This window comes from Carassius auratus, unplaced genomic scaffold (assembly GCF_003368295.1).
Source record: "Carassius auratus strain Wakin unplaced genomic scaffold, ASM336829v1 scaf_tig00017243, whole genome shotgun sequence".
Classification (NCBI taxonomy): Eukaryota; Metazoa; Chordata; class Actinopteri; order Cypriniformes; family Cyprinidae; genus Carassius; species Carassius auratus.
In genome coordinates this window covers 280801-297194 of record NW_020524760.1, presented here as the reverse complement: position 1 = coordinate 297194, position 16394 = coordinate 280801, and the positions used below count along the sequence as shown (strand labels likewise).

Sequence of the window (16394 nt, the reverse complement as noted above, 5' to 3'; positions counted from 1 at the left end):
AATGTACCGCCTTCTTGTTTCCATGGCAACACATTGTACTTGACATGTGACACAACACAGCCAAAATAGATCTGTACGACACATGGATCGCTTTTATTTAGTTTTTCCTGTTTTATTCAAAATATTTGCAAACATACTCACTATATTATGAAATATCTGATATTCCGATTCTGAAATATGTGCAAGTAAATATATTTGGTAGCTTAAACACTTTTATATCGACCGTGTAAGTTGTGATGGGTGCCACCATGTTGGTTCGCGCTGAATCCGAGCTGTGGGATTTACAACACGCACACGCACACTCCTCCCGGAATACGTTGTAGTAGGTGTCCGATAAACTTGGAGAAGGGCAGAGTAAATTTTAGTAACCTACACAATCTGTATATGATATCAATAAAAAACACGGAGTCAGATTACATTTGTAAGGATCATTATTGCCGCTTCCATAGACATCAGCGTGTATTTTACAAACTGCAAATGTATGTTTTTGCTAGTACTTGTATTTAAATGTCTTAAACCTAAAACAAGCATTATATGTTTGAAAATACTTAATATGTGTTATAATATGACCAGCGCTCAGCGCCAGTCCAAGCGCGAAAGTGGATTGATTAAATTGGCTTCAGTTGTAGAATCATTCACAAGTTTAGAAACTTGAAAATGACATCAATTTTAAGGTCATCTGCTTTATACTGAAAGCCTGAGATGTGTGTACAAGCTCAAAAGTATAGGCATTTGAAATACGAAATAAGTGTGTGTGTGTTTGAGTCACCAAAAATGCAATCAACTCCTCTTATAATAAACACCTGACTGCTTATTCAGACAAAAACAATCTCTAATGTCCAACACCATCCATTCGGGCTCCTGACAGACATCATTAATTTGAACAAGAGAAAAAAAAAACGATTACACAAATTGTCAATAAGGCAATTTGGGGCAAAAGCAATGCGTTCTGTTTTCACTTGAAATGAAAGGAGACTTTCCACACACTTAAAAAAGAGCTGCAACTCTTAGACATCATAAAACGGCATTTCATCGCTCAGTGGAAACCATGAAAATAAAAGCACCTTGGTGCAATTTGGCAGAATTGTTTCTGCCTGTTGTTGTTACCAGAGTGTTGGAGCAAATTTGACACCATACTATTAGCTGAGGAAATTGGCAGTTTAATTTTAGGACGATTGAGAATCCCCGTCACATACACGTCTCAACTTGTTTTCACACTCAAGCAACCAACGTCGTGAAGCTTTCTGACAAAGAACTATATGAAGCAGATGTGATAGCAACATTTAACTCTAGCTTTATCTCTACACTCTCTCTCTCTTGCCGTATCTCTTTTGTCCCGCTTCTTTCCTGACTGCTTTCATTAAAGGCTGTGTGCTGCGAGGTTTTCTGTAGGAATGTAATTGTTCAGGTTTAATGAGCTGGGAGAGAAAGAAGTACAGACCGAACCTGGGACTATTAGGAAGGAATGAGAGGAAAAGTTTTGAAGGCGACAAGGTAAACAGCGGCTCGTCAAAACAAACAAGGGCTTCTCCTCCGGGATAATTAGGTACTATAATTGGGATGAACGCAGAGACAGAGAAAGGGTCGGTGCTGTGGAAACGCGGGTCATCATTCACTCCTTTGCCGTTCCATTAGTTTAATTGTTCATTTCTTAATGCAGATGCAAATCAGGCGGTGTAAGATTGACACATGCACAAACACCCCCCCCCCCCCACACACACACATGCCGTTAAGACTTAAAATATCTCTTCAGTGTCAACACTTCACTTATCTAGAATACAGTATTTGAATAAGGAATTGTGTTCTTTCCAGTTTCTCTCACAGTAAACACATTGGTCAGGTATCACAGAGGTTGCATTAATGACTATAAGAACTCCCCATGATGGATACTAAAACACACAAGTACTGCATATTTAAGTCCACAAGGGGGTGAATGTGCCTCAAACCACCTACTTTAATATCAATCTTTCTTTCAGTTTTCTTTCAAACACCTCTTTCTTGCTCTTTTCTTCTCTTTTTTTGTGTGTGAATGTGTGTGAGGGATTGAGTCTATGAGGGAGAGAAAGAGTTTTTTCTAGTAAATTGAATTACACGACATTTTGACTTTCAGGCAGGTGAAGGGCAGGGAATGCTATCAGCCGTTCCAGATAGCATTGATTAGGATCAATTCAGAGAGAGAGAGAGAGAGAGAGAGAGAGAGAGAAAGACTGGAAGGGCTCTGTCAGACCACTAAGAATCAAACTTCCTTGACTTGTTCTGATCAGAGGGAGTAGCTGGGGAGCAGGATGGGTTTTTTTTTAATTAGTGCTGTGGGCTATCTCATCTTGATTTGTGATCCAAACAAAGTAATCCCTCAGCCCCCCGCGCACACCGACCACTCCGTCACAACTCTAATGGCTCCTCTGTTCGGGCGTTATCTGTCCGTTTTTTCATCCATCATTCTGCTTCGGTTTGTCAGGTGCTTAAATCGCTCATTAGAATATTAAATGTTTTGATGGCCTATCTTCAGAAGAGTTTTAACCAAAGGAATTATTCGTTTTACTCCTCGTCATTGGTTCTTAACTGACTTTTGCATCACGATACAGATTTTACTTGCCGACTCAATAGAAGTAGAAATAACAGAGTGAAAATAGTTTAACATATGTTTAAGTAAAAATGTCAACAAAACTGTTTAATAATATTAACAATAACTTTACGCCAGTAGTTAATGACATGTTAGAGAGGCAACAAGTCATTCGATCAACTGTTTCATTTAGGTCTGTGCATATTTTATTAATTTAATTTCCCATTTGGAAAGGAATAATAAAAGAGGAATAGTGGGCTATTATTTATTTGTTTATTTCTTTTTTTATTGTTTGTTTTTTTATTGTTTCGCGAACGCAGAATGAGAATTGGGCTTGTTTTATCATAAGCTACCTTTCAATGTTCACTAAGCGTGCCGTTTGAAGCGGAATATGTTGCTGGGCACATAATTAGTTCTGGTCTTGTTTTTCGTTTGTCAAATTACAGCAAAAAGATAAAAAAAAGAGAAGTTGTTTTCTTTTTCATTATATCTTTCCAAACAGGCAATGAAATTGTTTATTATACTGTTGTATTGAAGCAATATCTCATTCTCAGTCAAGCCATTGGCCTGAATTTGCAAATATCTGGTATTGTTCTGTATTATATCTGTTTATTCGCATTAACCCGAAAAACAGTGAACCGTGAATCAAATCGATTCGAGTCAAAGATTCATAGGAGATTAACTTCACACTGTGGTGCATGTTTATTCCTCTTGCAAGTGAACCTGTATTTATTGCAGTCTAGTGGTTTGATTGAATGTCAACAACAACATGCCAATTGTGCTACTGTACCTTACTATTTGTATGTACTGCAGCATTGTTTTTTGCAAACAAAGACTGAACAATCCCGCAGCCATCTTCCATATATTTGCACAGCCTCTAATAGCATGAACAGGACTGAAACCCTGTAATTAAATCACAATGTCCATTATAAGACCCACAGGTCTACTGTTTTCTATACACACAGGCCAAATGCACATTTAAACAGCTCTCTGGTTAAGCAATCAACAGCATTAACGTTGCTATGTTGTAGAACTAAAGCCCTCCGCTTTCAAAAGCATCTTTAGAGCACGATGATAGTTCCACTGGAATAAGACTCCACTTCCAAAACCCATTTTCAGCTCACACGCACGGCCTGAGGGTTTTACGCTAATGCTGATCCCTGGAAAAACAGAAACTGTGATCGGGGATCCTGTCAGATTCAACAATACAATCATGCTTACAGTTTGTCATAAGTAACGTGTGATTTTTGTCAGCATATGGGCGATACAGGAAGAGATATCGTGACAGAGGCACCGAATCTCATTTAAAGGCAGCTCTGACATCGAACCGAAGGAGACAAAACCAGCTATTGATCCTGTCCCCGAAAGACACAGAGTCTTGTGTAAAAAGCAAGATTGTGCTTGAAAAGAGAGGGATGGTGGATGGATAGCAGTAGAGAGGTCCTTTGTCCAACAGAGAGGAAGGTTTCAAATCAGAGGGTGGCAGCTTGATGCTCTCACAATGGGGAGCCATGGGAAGGCAGGATCTAACACCCGTGCCCTTAGCAAAGGTTACTGCCTTTTCAAGTGGCCTCTCCAATACACTCCAAACGATCCTGCACGCACACACACACATGCATGCACACAATCATCCCCGGTCACTGGGGAAATTTCTTCTAGCGCTGTTCAACGGGACGAAAGTTTAATGTCTCCAATTCATAGTCAAAATAACAAGTGACAGCCAGCGAAAACCCCTCTGCTCTCAGCAGGGTTGCCATGGGAACTGGCAGACGACTCGTGGCAGGATGTCATTGTTGCCTGTCAGATAATCCCTAAAATTTAACCCCAGCTCTCTGGACCAACCTAAACTTTATTGTGTGTGACAGGCCCTCACGTCAAAACGCAGGCTAGCGTGAAAGTGATGTGAGTCATTTATCTAAACCTAATCCGGTTAAACAGAGACAAGCTTAACATGCTTACAGTTTATTATGATGTCCTAAAACGGCCATTAGCTGTGTGTTCCAGTGTTAAAGGGACAGAGTTCGGATGGAAGATCTTAGTCTTGACAATTCAAACTCACAAACAGTACACACACACACACACACAGGGGAGGCAGCTAAGAAAACATCTCATTTAAAATTAATTATGAAATGTTAATATCATAATATCATTTCCTTGACAATCTGCTCTTATGTTACTACTGCACTAAAAGAGTCTTAAAAGTGCTGGATACATGACTATAAGTGATAAATGTTGACGCAATACTGTAAAGTACGCTTTATTTAAAAAATGTGTGACATTTATGGTAAAATACCGGCTGTGGTTGCCAGAACTTCATTGTAAAAAATATGGAAGCAACTTTTTAGGTTTTACAGACTTAACTTTAATTCATAATAATAATAAAAAACGTATTTCATGAATTTATATAATGTTAATATAGGTGCACAATGACATTCACACAAATACTTAACACCTTAATGGTAACACACATGATACTGAAATAATGCACTGAACATTAATTTAACAACATTAGATGTAAGATAAAACTCTAATGTACACTGCTGATAAGAAAAAAATGACTAAAAAAGTTATTTCATTATAAAAAAAAAAAAAAAAAAATCATCAAACCATTAAATATGACGTGGCAGGGAATTATGAAATGTCAAATTATCTTTTTTAATTGTAAATTATAGAACTAATTTCTATTTGTTCACTTCCAAAACATGTATTTTACTGTAAAATCACATTAAATGTATTTACAGTTGCTCAGCATATTATAGTATGGATGCTTACTGTAAAGCAATTTTCAGGTTTTTCAGTAACATTTTTACTCTTTTGCTGTTACAATCACAATAATTACTTAAAGTGTACAGACTCCATGTTCACATACACATGTAATTTAAAAATAAAATAAAAATAAATAATAAAGGGTGAAAGCAGTTTGAAATCAACTACACCAAATATTAACATTAAGGCCTGAAATAATGTCCTGACATAAATCAAATTTGGCTTCATGGCCACAGTTTAATAAGTTAAATATTTTACAAAGTGTTTCTAATGAATTTCAAAATGTATTCATGATTCATGAATACCCCTAAACCATCTCGAGCTCCTAAACCAGCTCACTCCTAAACCATCTGGATTGGGTTCAGGTCCGGTGACTGTGGAGGCCAGGTCATCTGGCGCAGCACCCCATCTCTCTCCTTCTTGGTCAAATAGCCCTTGATGCCTTCAGTGTGACTCTACAATATTCATAGTCATGAAAATAAAGAAAAATCTTTGAATGAGAAGGTGTGTCCAAACTTTTGGTCTATACTGTGTATATATATATATATATATATATATATATATATATATATATATATATATATATATATATATATATATATATATATACAGGGCATTTACATTTAAGATATTATGAATACAATGTGTTATCATAGCATTTCTACTAATCAGTATGTATAGCTTTACAGAAAAGTATTATCAAAACAAAGCAAACAAGCCAAACAGATGGATGTGTAGTACTTTATCTGTCTGTTCTATAGATCCTGCCTTCTTTATGTAGTGCCATCTATAAAAAAATAAATAAATAACCCAACAGAGACAATGTGTTAGATTAATGCAGTGGGAAAACAATACTCCAATTCTTTCACAGGTGAGTGTGATAAATAGCGAGTGACCATGTGAAAACAAGCAAGAACAAAAGTGGTATGAAAGCCCACCCGTCCACCAGACCAGGTGCCTGCTCTCGACATCAGTGTGAATAACCTCATCGCCACGCTCCCAACCATCTTCCCAGAAGCCACATCGTGGCTGGCATCCCCTCCCGTGAGTCCCGCCAGACTCTCCGGTCTGGGCTGAGGCCTAATGAAAAGCAGACCACCGTCCTTTTCAATTCCTCCAGCCCAGCCAGACCGCCACTAAAAGCAATCGACTGAATGAATAGACTCACTATATCACAATATGCACCTTACGGCATGCCAGAGACATCACGTCCTCCGGGACAGGGCGCCGTGTCCGCATTCATCTTTCTTTCTCTCTCAAGAGTTTAACGGTGAAGATTGTTGATGGGGGTGGGAGACGACAAGAGGACCGAAAGAAGCCGTATGACTGTGGGCCGCCTCACATGTGTCTTTTGTCCAGCGCACTAAAAAGGACAAGACTAGAAGGTTGCTTTGTGGAATGAAAAGAAAAGGATGGAAGAAGAAAAAAGGAACGTATGGACAAAAGGAGGTGTGTGGGCACAGAAAGATGTGTTTGAGTTTCTGTGTGCAGATTTGTCTCCGCTCGCGTGCGTGCGTGGGAGGAACTGTTGTGCATGGTTAGCGGCATGAGTGTATCTGTGAGTATCTCTGTGTGTGAGCGGAGGAGTGTGTTATCAGCGCTCTGCAGTCGCTGTGTGAGGCGGGCAGGGCTGGGACAAGGGCAGGAACCGGAAGGGCAAGACTGGTGGAGTGTGTCCAGGGTGGGTGGCTCCAGATCCAGGGATACTTCACTTCGGTACACACACTCCTGCTGCTAACCTCTAGAGCCCTGACACACACACAGTGCTGAGTCTGAATGAGCTGAAATCACTCTCAAAGAAAAGGCGATGATCTTTACTCATGGTCATGAATGGTTTTATGATGTTACAAAGCCTTTCACTGTCCACTGGTTTTACACGAGTTACACATAATAAAAAAAACTCTACAAAACTAGCATTAGCATATTACAAACCTGCACAAGGATATCATGCATCATGGGCCTTAAAGGGAAAGCTCATTCAAAAAATTTTTCAAACATTTTGCCATTATTTATTCACATGTACGTATGTTGTTCTATCCTAGTATTGTTTTTCTTTGTTCTGTGAAACACAAAATGAGATGTTAAGCAGAATGTCTGTGCTTCTGTTTGCCATTCAAAGAAAATAAATGGTGATTTACACTGTGCCGAAAAGCACATAAAAGTAGTCTGTATGACTAGTGCCAAGATTTCTGAGATCATACAATAGCTGTGTTTGGGGAAAACAAAATACAAATAATTTCTAGCTGAAAATCTTCTGTTTCGCTGAAACTCTCAAATTTCATTTAAGTGCAGGTTCAATAAACACTGCATCTTTGAACTCCACACTTTTGGTGCCACATTTTTTGTCACTGGAAAGAAAACAAAATATGGATGCAACACCAAGGTTTTGCTTGCTAGTAGTTCTGTAAAACTGCTGTTGGAAGGTGCTACAACTACAACATCTGAGAGCAAAGATGATTTCAAACATGTATTGCAATTAATTAATTACAAACAGTATATGTCAGTAGATGTTTTGCCAGTGACTTATTCCTTTTTTGAGTTATGTAACAGATGAGCAACTGCCATTCTTGAGGTATTATAAACATTTAATGAGCCACACACACACACACACACACACACAAACACACACACATTGAGTTTTCATGTTTCATGGGAATATTCCAAAGGCATATTGCTTTTTATACTGTACAAACTGTATTATGTATTCCCTTACCCTAACTCTACCCCTAAACCTACCTCTCACTGTTTTTGCATTTTTCAGAAAACACTCTGTATAATTTATAAGATTGTTTCCCAAGAAATATCCTCACAAGGACACAGATTTGGGATATTGGCATCTTTGTGGGAAATTTTGGTCCCCGTAATCTAGGGTATACCTGAACCACACACAATCACATTCATTCTAAAGCAAAAGCTTAATACATACAGGACCTTCTGCTATGCTGCAGAGCTAAATGTCACAGTTCTTTGTGGTCAGGGTCACACACGTTATCACGGGTAATGTCAATAGTTTAGCCGATCTGCAGGAAGAATGATGCTGATGGACAGCAGCCAGGTGACTGACAGCTGTCGTAAAGACAGGAGATCAGTTACAGTTACTAAAACTAAAACTGAAAAAAGCCAAATTAGTTATATTAATAAAAAAGAAATGAATAATTACTACAATATTATATAAATAATACTAAAATACTAAAACACTGATGTCAAAATTCTGAATGTGTACAGTGTAAAACTAGTTATACATTAAACCATGGTCAATTACAGTTATCAGACCTCACCATACAGTACATCCTTAGAATGTTAACCATTTAATTTAATAGGAACCGCCTTATCAAATCAACTTAAAAGTAGCAAGCCCACATGAGAGTGATCATTAACTTCCCCTATCAACTGACCGCTTTAACTAGCAGCAGAGAAACGCCACCGCTTGCCAGTAAAATGTGCTGACAGAAATCTCGCACCTTGGCTTTCACCTCAGACAGTAAGAGCGGAGTCTATATTGATCCGAGACACCAACCCAGCCTACTATAATCTCCTTAACCATAGTTAGAGAAGAAACGTGCTGAAAAACACTTTTCCCAATTCCCATTTGTTTTGCTGTTTGCTGTGCAGGTCTGAGGTTTGTGGAAGGTGAAGGAAGCGAGGAAGAGAGCTAATGATGTAACTCACATTTCAGTAGCTAACTGAAGCTGCCTTCAAGTCCTCCAGGGAACCTCCTGCTTACGAGTTCGGAAATCATTATAACTACATGAAATGTGTCATTAAAAAAAAAAACGAAAAATAAAATGTTAGGTGAAAAACTACATTTTTTTATGTTAGTGGAACATAATAGAGTGCAAACAATGCAGATTTTAACTGGTAGACTGTAAAATATTTTGTAAAAATAACTTTGATAAAGCAGTTTCAAGCTGAAAATCAAGACTTGACAGTCACGTTCATATGAGCTCATCAGCATCCCAAGTAGCATGATCCATGTGGCTATCTGGTTTATAAACACAGAGAAAATATGGTCTTTTTTTCTGTTATTTACCAAACATCTTTTATCTCTTTCTATTTCTTTTACTCATTCAAATGTGCCCACACTCCCTCTATTTCTGTATGTTTCTCAATCCATCTACAACAAATTAAGTTTCCCCTTAAACTGGATTTCAAGCTTGGCTGCTTTTTTTTGTAGGGTGAGTAACTCGCTTTTCATTCATTCCTTTTCTTTTCTACCCAAAAATGATGTACTGTATCACTTGTATTTCTCCATTCCCAGATTTTTTTTTTCTCTCTCCAACCAACCCGGGCTGTAAATTTGGTTCCTGCAATGGAAGGCAATTACACTGTCAGAAAGGTGCATTTTTACTTATTAAAAAGCCCTAAAAGATCTTAGAAACATGATTACTTTTTCATTCTGTTCTTTACTCTTTTTTTTTTAGAAGGTATTTTCTTTTGAGGAAAATGTATTTAAAATGTAATCATATACAGTCAATCATATAAATTAATTTTATATTTTTGTAAAACGGCATAATATTAATCAATAATGATGTTTTTGTTAACAACGTTTCTGTCAGTGTTACTCTTTTATTTTTTCTTACTACTATTTTATATTTTTAATTAGTATTTGTTTAAATTAAATGGGAACTGATCGATCGATCAATATTATTATTTGTATTTAAATTCAATCATAAAAAAAAGAACAGCATGAGAAGAAGAGGAAGATATTTGCATGGTCGTAAATACATTACCCAAACTTTTGACTCTTGCACTTCAGGTTATATTCTCTTTCACCACCATAATGTTTTTCTGTACCCATCTCATGACTCTACCCCATCAGCCCCTTTGACCTAAAGCTGGAAGTTGGGGGCCTTGTGAGATTTCAAGATATGCGCTTTGAAGACTGATGGGACCAGGGAAGGGCAGAGCGGCCTTGGCTCTGCTTAAACAGGACAGAGTTAAGTGATAGATATGAACCCACGCTGGGAGATAACCCCATGTCAATAAATCCCCCTCTCCTAACCAGATCCATCTGCCGACCTCTGCATAACAAACAGCTTGCAAATCACTTCCAAAATATTGAAACAGAGTTAAGCCCTCAAGGTGTGAGCCATTTCAATTTCAAAAAATAAATATTACCTCTGACTAAGCAAACCTTGCATTACAATGAGGATCATTTTACTGTTTCAGGAAGATGAAGGATGCCTCTCTGCAGAAGAAGAGAATTTGCCATACCTACTGGTCATAAATCTGCCTGCTCCGTCCATGCTGGCTTGATAGGCCCCCTGTTTTCTTTATCTTATTACGGCCTCAAGAAAACAATATTCTGTTGTACTATTGCAGTCGCCCCTATTTCAGTCTTTTTGCATTTCCAGCTCTCTCTATTTCTCCTCACTCCATCCTGCCTTTATTACGGTCCACCATATCAGCTAGATGATTCCTCTGCTGCTGATATGGGAGTCTCAATATGCAATAAAGCAGCAGGATAGCCTACCGAAGGGCCCATTGGACTCGATAAAAGGGCGGCTCGATAAAACGGGGTCACATCAAACTCTTTATCTTCAATCTAATGTAAAATAATCGCCTTGCAGTCATTCTCGGGTCACGACTTATCCGTGGCTCAATCCAGAGTCAGATTTGTTAAGCGCAAGCATTCACACTGTTAGGTGCGAATGGAAAAGACAGGTTCCATTTGACACCGGCAGAGAGAACGCTGACCCCTGGTGCTCTGAGAGACCCAGCGGCAAAGGTCACACCCCGGTGGTGAAATGTTATTAGACTTATAACAAAGGGTGTTTACATCACATGGAACAGTTGTAGGGAAGTATTTCACAGTGGTTAAACACATTGCAGTTGTATCGACAGACGTGAAACGTTTGTTCTATTTCATGCTCTTACACTTCTTGAAATGCTTGGAAATCTTATTTTATTTTTGGCCTCTTGCCACTCTTATTAACAGTGATAGTACAAAGAGGACAGGGAAAGTTAGGGAGGAATGCCATCCGGAAAATGACGAGAGCCAGACAGTTTTGGCAATATGTTAATGCATGAATTACATGCATTTCTTTATTTGCCAATATAATGAAAGTGATGTGACATACAGCCAAGTATGGTGACCCATACTCTAAATTCGTGCTCTGCATTTAACCCATCCAAAAAGAGAAAAGAACAGGAAACAACAAACTTGTGTGTGTCAGGGATATGGACCTGTCCTTGTGTTCCTGTGTTGTGTTTTGTTCACCATGTGACCCAGTTTCTCTCATATTCTGATTGATGCCTATATTTGGTTGTTCCTGTTTCTGTGCCCATTAAGTTCCATTTCATTCACCTGTGTTCATTAATTATCCCTCGTTAAGTTCAATATTTATAGTGTAGTCTGCCCAATCTTTCCTTGTGGTGTCTTGAATGTTGTGAGGAGAGCTCTTAAAATGATTAAACCTTTTGTACGAGCTTTCAAAAAACATTTGATGAGTAATAATAATAAAGTTTAATTTATATAGTGCCTTTTTCAAGCTCATGGATGCTTCGCAATAACAGTAAGGAACAAACAATCATTTCATACATATGTGTATTTTCCGTATTTTCCGGTATTTTTCCGGACTATAATTTTCCGGACTATAAGTCGCACTTTTTTTTTTTCATAGTTTGGCTGGTCCTGCAACTTATAGTCAGGTGCGACTTAATTATCAAAATTAATTTGACATGAGAACTGAATCAAGAGAAAACATTACCTTCTACAGCCGCGAGAGGGCGCTCTATGCTGCTGAGTGCTCCTGTTGCCTACACTGAAAACATAGAGCGCCCTCTCGCGGCTGTAGACGGTAATGTTTTCTCTTGGTTCTTGGTTCTAAATGTGACTTATAGTCCAGTGCGACTCATATGTTTTTTTCCTCATCATGACGTATTTTTGGACTGATGCGACTTATAATTAGGTGTGACTTTTAGTCCGAAAAATACGATAAATACTTAATGGACAGTAGACCAATACAGAGAAGTTGAAAGAATGCAGCTTTTGAGTTGACTAATATAAGGTCCGTGAAGAGTCAAGAAGGATGCCCAAGTTTTTGACAATGGCAGGACAAGTCTGGGAGCATTAGCTATGGTTTTTGTTAGAGTCGGGGGACTGATAATTAAGATTTCTGTTGAAGTCAGCTTCAAATTGAGAAAATTGGACCAGTAAACAGCAGCACAAATGAGAGACTGAGAGAGCGATGAAAGATTCGCCATTTGATGGAGGACTCCATTTCTGCTTTGCAGTCCATAAACAACCAGATTTCATGCAATTATCCATCACTGTTTCACAGCTCACGGATTCTGCCTCATCTCTTTCTCATCCTACGCCATTCCTCCTCCCTTTTCTCTTTCGTCCTATCTCTTCCTTCTCCGCCCTCCCTCCTTCTCTTCGAGTCCGACTTTGACCTTCTTTCTTTACGCAAGGCAGTACTGCTATTGATTAAATCTTGGCATGGGGTTTACAAACACAGAGATAAACCTGGGTGCAAAGTGAGAGATCGAGAGAAGCATGCGAAGGCCAGAGATGCGTCTGTGCAATCCTATATTCCTGCTAACAGGCTCCCGAATAAGATCCCCCACTGTTTGTCTGTCTGCAGGGGCTCCAGTGACCATTATAACAACAAAAAATGACCTTCCTCCCCATCTTGAATGTTTGTCTGTAGATTCCATGCACCTTTCTTCTCCTCCTTCTCTCTTGTTCTGCCCTTCTCACAGCCAGCAATCCTTTCCCCCATTTTTCAGACTAAAAGGGCCAACAGAGCAGTTTCGTTCACATAGAGAGCAATGAATGTGATGAATGAATGTGACAGCCACGTGTTCCACTGACACTCTGAGATCCAATTATTTTAGAGGGTTTTAAAGTTTTCCTTAGGTTCAGCGAGAATTCTGAAAATATGTAGAATGGATTTACTGAGGGATTTTATAGACATTTAATGGCAGATATTACAATGTTTTTGCATTATTATTGTATTTAAAATTTTTCTTTCTTTACATTTCTATTATATAGTTTTTATCACTTTTGTGCCACTTAAGAAAATTTAGGTGTGACAACATTTTGATGTCTAATTTTTTTTTAGATATGCTAAAGAAAAAGGTATGTATAAATAATAAAAAACATATTTAATATAATAAATGTGAGACCTCTATTATATGGAAGATTATTTATAGAGATAGGAGCTATATTTACATTTACATTTATTCATTTAGCAGACGCTTTTATCCAAAGCGAATTACAAATGAGGACAGTGGAAGCAATCAAAAACAACAAAAAGAGCAATGATATATAAGTGCTATAACAAGTCTCAGTTAGCTTAACACAGTACACATAGCAAGGGCTTTTAAATATTATAATAAATATAAAGAAAACATGTAGAATAAAAAAAGAATAGAGCAAGCTAGTATTACAGGTTTTTATACACACTTCAAAAAACAGTGCATAAAAGTTAGTATTAGATGATGACAAAATTAAAATGATTAAAAATAAAATAAAAAATAAATTTCCCTAATTTAAAGAAAGTAAAACATGGTAAATGGAGCAGCATACCATTTTTTTTCTCCAGCTGTATGAATATTTAATACATAAACAAGGAATGTGTTCAAATTAATAACTGTTTGGTAATAATATAATAATAATAATAATGACACACATTCTCAAAAGCCTTGCAGGATTGCATGGATTATTTTAAGTGAGAGTCATCTACATCCCTTTATGAGAATGTGCATAGGAAGTAGAACAAATTATTATTTTGTGCGCACAATTTACTTAAAACAAGGGAACAAATTACATTGAATGCCCAATTTATTAAAACGAGGGAACGAATTAGTAAATTGTGCGCGCTATTTACTTTCTTATTCTGCATGTCATGTGTGGGGATCCGTACCAAAATTATATAAATCATTGTTTAAAAATGCAATAAGTACAGAAATAAACAATGACTTGCTTACTGTCTGGACAGTATTCAAGACATTCAGCCTTTTGCGTTGTAGAAGCTCTAAATTTACACCGATGAAAAACAATTACAGTACACTAATGAGGAAACAATTACCATATTTCATTACAGCAAAACATGGAAATCATAATAAAGTCTGACTATGTATATATAGTTGCAAATCGCAATATGGAGCGATAGAGAGAGACGTGAAGTGAAGCAGAGAGTGCCAGTCAGGCCCTCAGGCTGGATTCTGTCTGTCTGCTTGTCTTTGTGTCTCTGCTCTTTGTTGCAGTAAGTGCTCTTGCAAGCCTGTCAGATCCACAACTGTTGCTGTGTCTCCACATCTGGAGAGGAGCAGGCACTCAGGATTCAACACAAACAGGCACCTGTGTGAGGAAGCAGGGCTCGAGTCACATGACAGGCCTCTGTTGAGACTGACAGGCTCTTTACCAACAGAGAATGACTGAAGGATGCATTAAAGGAGGGGATGAAACAGGGGAGCTCCGTCTAGACAGGCAGGTCATCTGAGTCACGATAACTGAGCATCAACAAAGACCCTGAGGCCTTCTGCTTTTATGCAAAAATCAACAATTGTATATGCTTAAATATTTAATCCAATACACTTATTTTAAATGCTGCGTGTGCTGTACAAGATCCGTATGTTACACTGCACCGTCTAAATAATTCACACCCATAAATGCAGATCTGAGTTTGATCTCTTTTAAATATTCAGATGACTTGAGCATTTCACACTCGGGTTATGGATAATGGATAATGGATCTGGATGCGCAGCCTTCAAAACAACTTCATTCTCCATTTGCTGATGCGAACTCGACGTTTGAAATGGGCCGCGGCAAACAACGAGCTGACGATAGAAGAAGCTTCCACGCAAAATCATCCATCAAAGCCACTGTCAAACCGCGCTGTGCTTCTCTGTCTTTATAACGCTGTTAGAGGACTTCGATGACTAAAGATACAATAAACAGATGTGACGATTGCTGTTGAACATGACAGTTGTTGCGAGTCGGCATTTTAAAGTCGTGAAAATAGTCTGTATGAGCATATTTGGGATGTTTGGACAGATTGCTTGTTCGTGGCGACGCTCGACTGGATTCATCTTCATTGACTTCTGGATGCAGAGGGATCTGATTGGTTGTTGTTTAACAAATGTGAATGTAAAACAGTTGTACCTAACCAGCCAGCAGACTTCCAAACAGAAACGCGTTTGACCCTGAGAGGCGAAGCATTAACAGAGCAAAAGAGGTAATTGAGATGTACTAGACAACTCTTTTTGTGGAACGCTCTTCGCATTTACTTGCCTCATTGAAAGTGAAATATATAAGAGAAGTAATCTCAGTATTGCACTGAATCCAGGATTGTACTTTACCTGCTTTACCTATAGCACATGTGTGTGTGTGTGTGTGTGTGTGTGTGTGTGTGCACATGAACTTCCTCCTCACAGATCCTCTGTTTAAGTACATCACGTCTGTGTGTTACACCAGAGAGTGTTTTACTACTGCAGTCCAAGCTGTTGTAGCCTCATCCTGCTCTTTTTCTTTGTTCCCTCCCTCTCTCCTCCATCTCTGCAGGTCATTAAGAGTGTTGTACTGCCACATAGCCAAGAACAGAGGACATAAAAAGACAAATAAGGCCATAAAATGTCCTTATGCCTGTGCATACAAATACATTTGCTCTCACTTTCTCAGTGCCCCTCCCTCACTTTTTTTCTCCAACATTCAGTATCTATCCTTTCATTCTTGCTTTATTTCTGACATTATATCTTCTACATGAATTATAAAAAGGCTGATTGTACATTCCCTACAGTATACAAGGGATTTCATTTTTATTTTTTATTTGTCATTACCAAAACTCAGGACCTCTGTTTCTGCCTATTATTGAATAATATTTTGAATTAGCTTTTATTTTCATATTTTCAGTTTCAATTTCACTTTCAGTTTGTTCTAGTAATTTTGAAATGTGATTTTTTTTCAAGTTTTTTAATATTTACATTTATATTTAGCTTAACATTTTCTTTCAGTTTTAGATTAATTAATTTAAGTACTTAACTCAATTTGTTTCAGTTATTTGCCAAGAAAAAAAAATTCTCATTTACTGTTTACATAAAGTTGTTGAGGTTTTTT

At 38.0% G+C, this 16394-nt stretch overlaps 1 pseudogene; it reads right to left on the bottom strand.

The window, feature by feature from the left end:
• LOC113075604 (cytosolic carboxypeptidase 6-like) overlaps nucleotides 1-16394 on the bottom strand; it is a 186846-nt pseudogene that overhangs the window by 113884 nt on the left and 56568 nt on the right.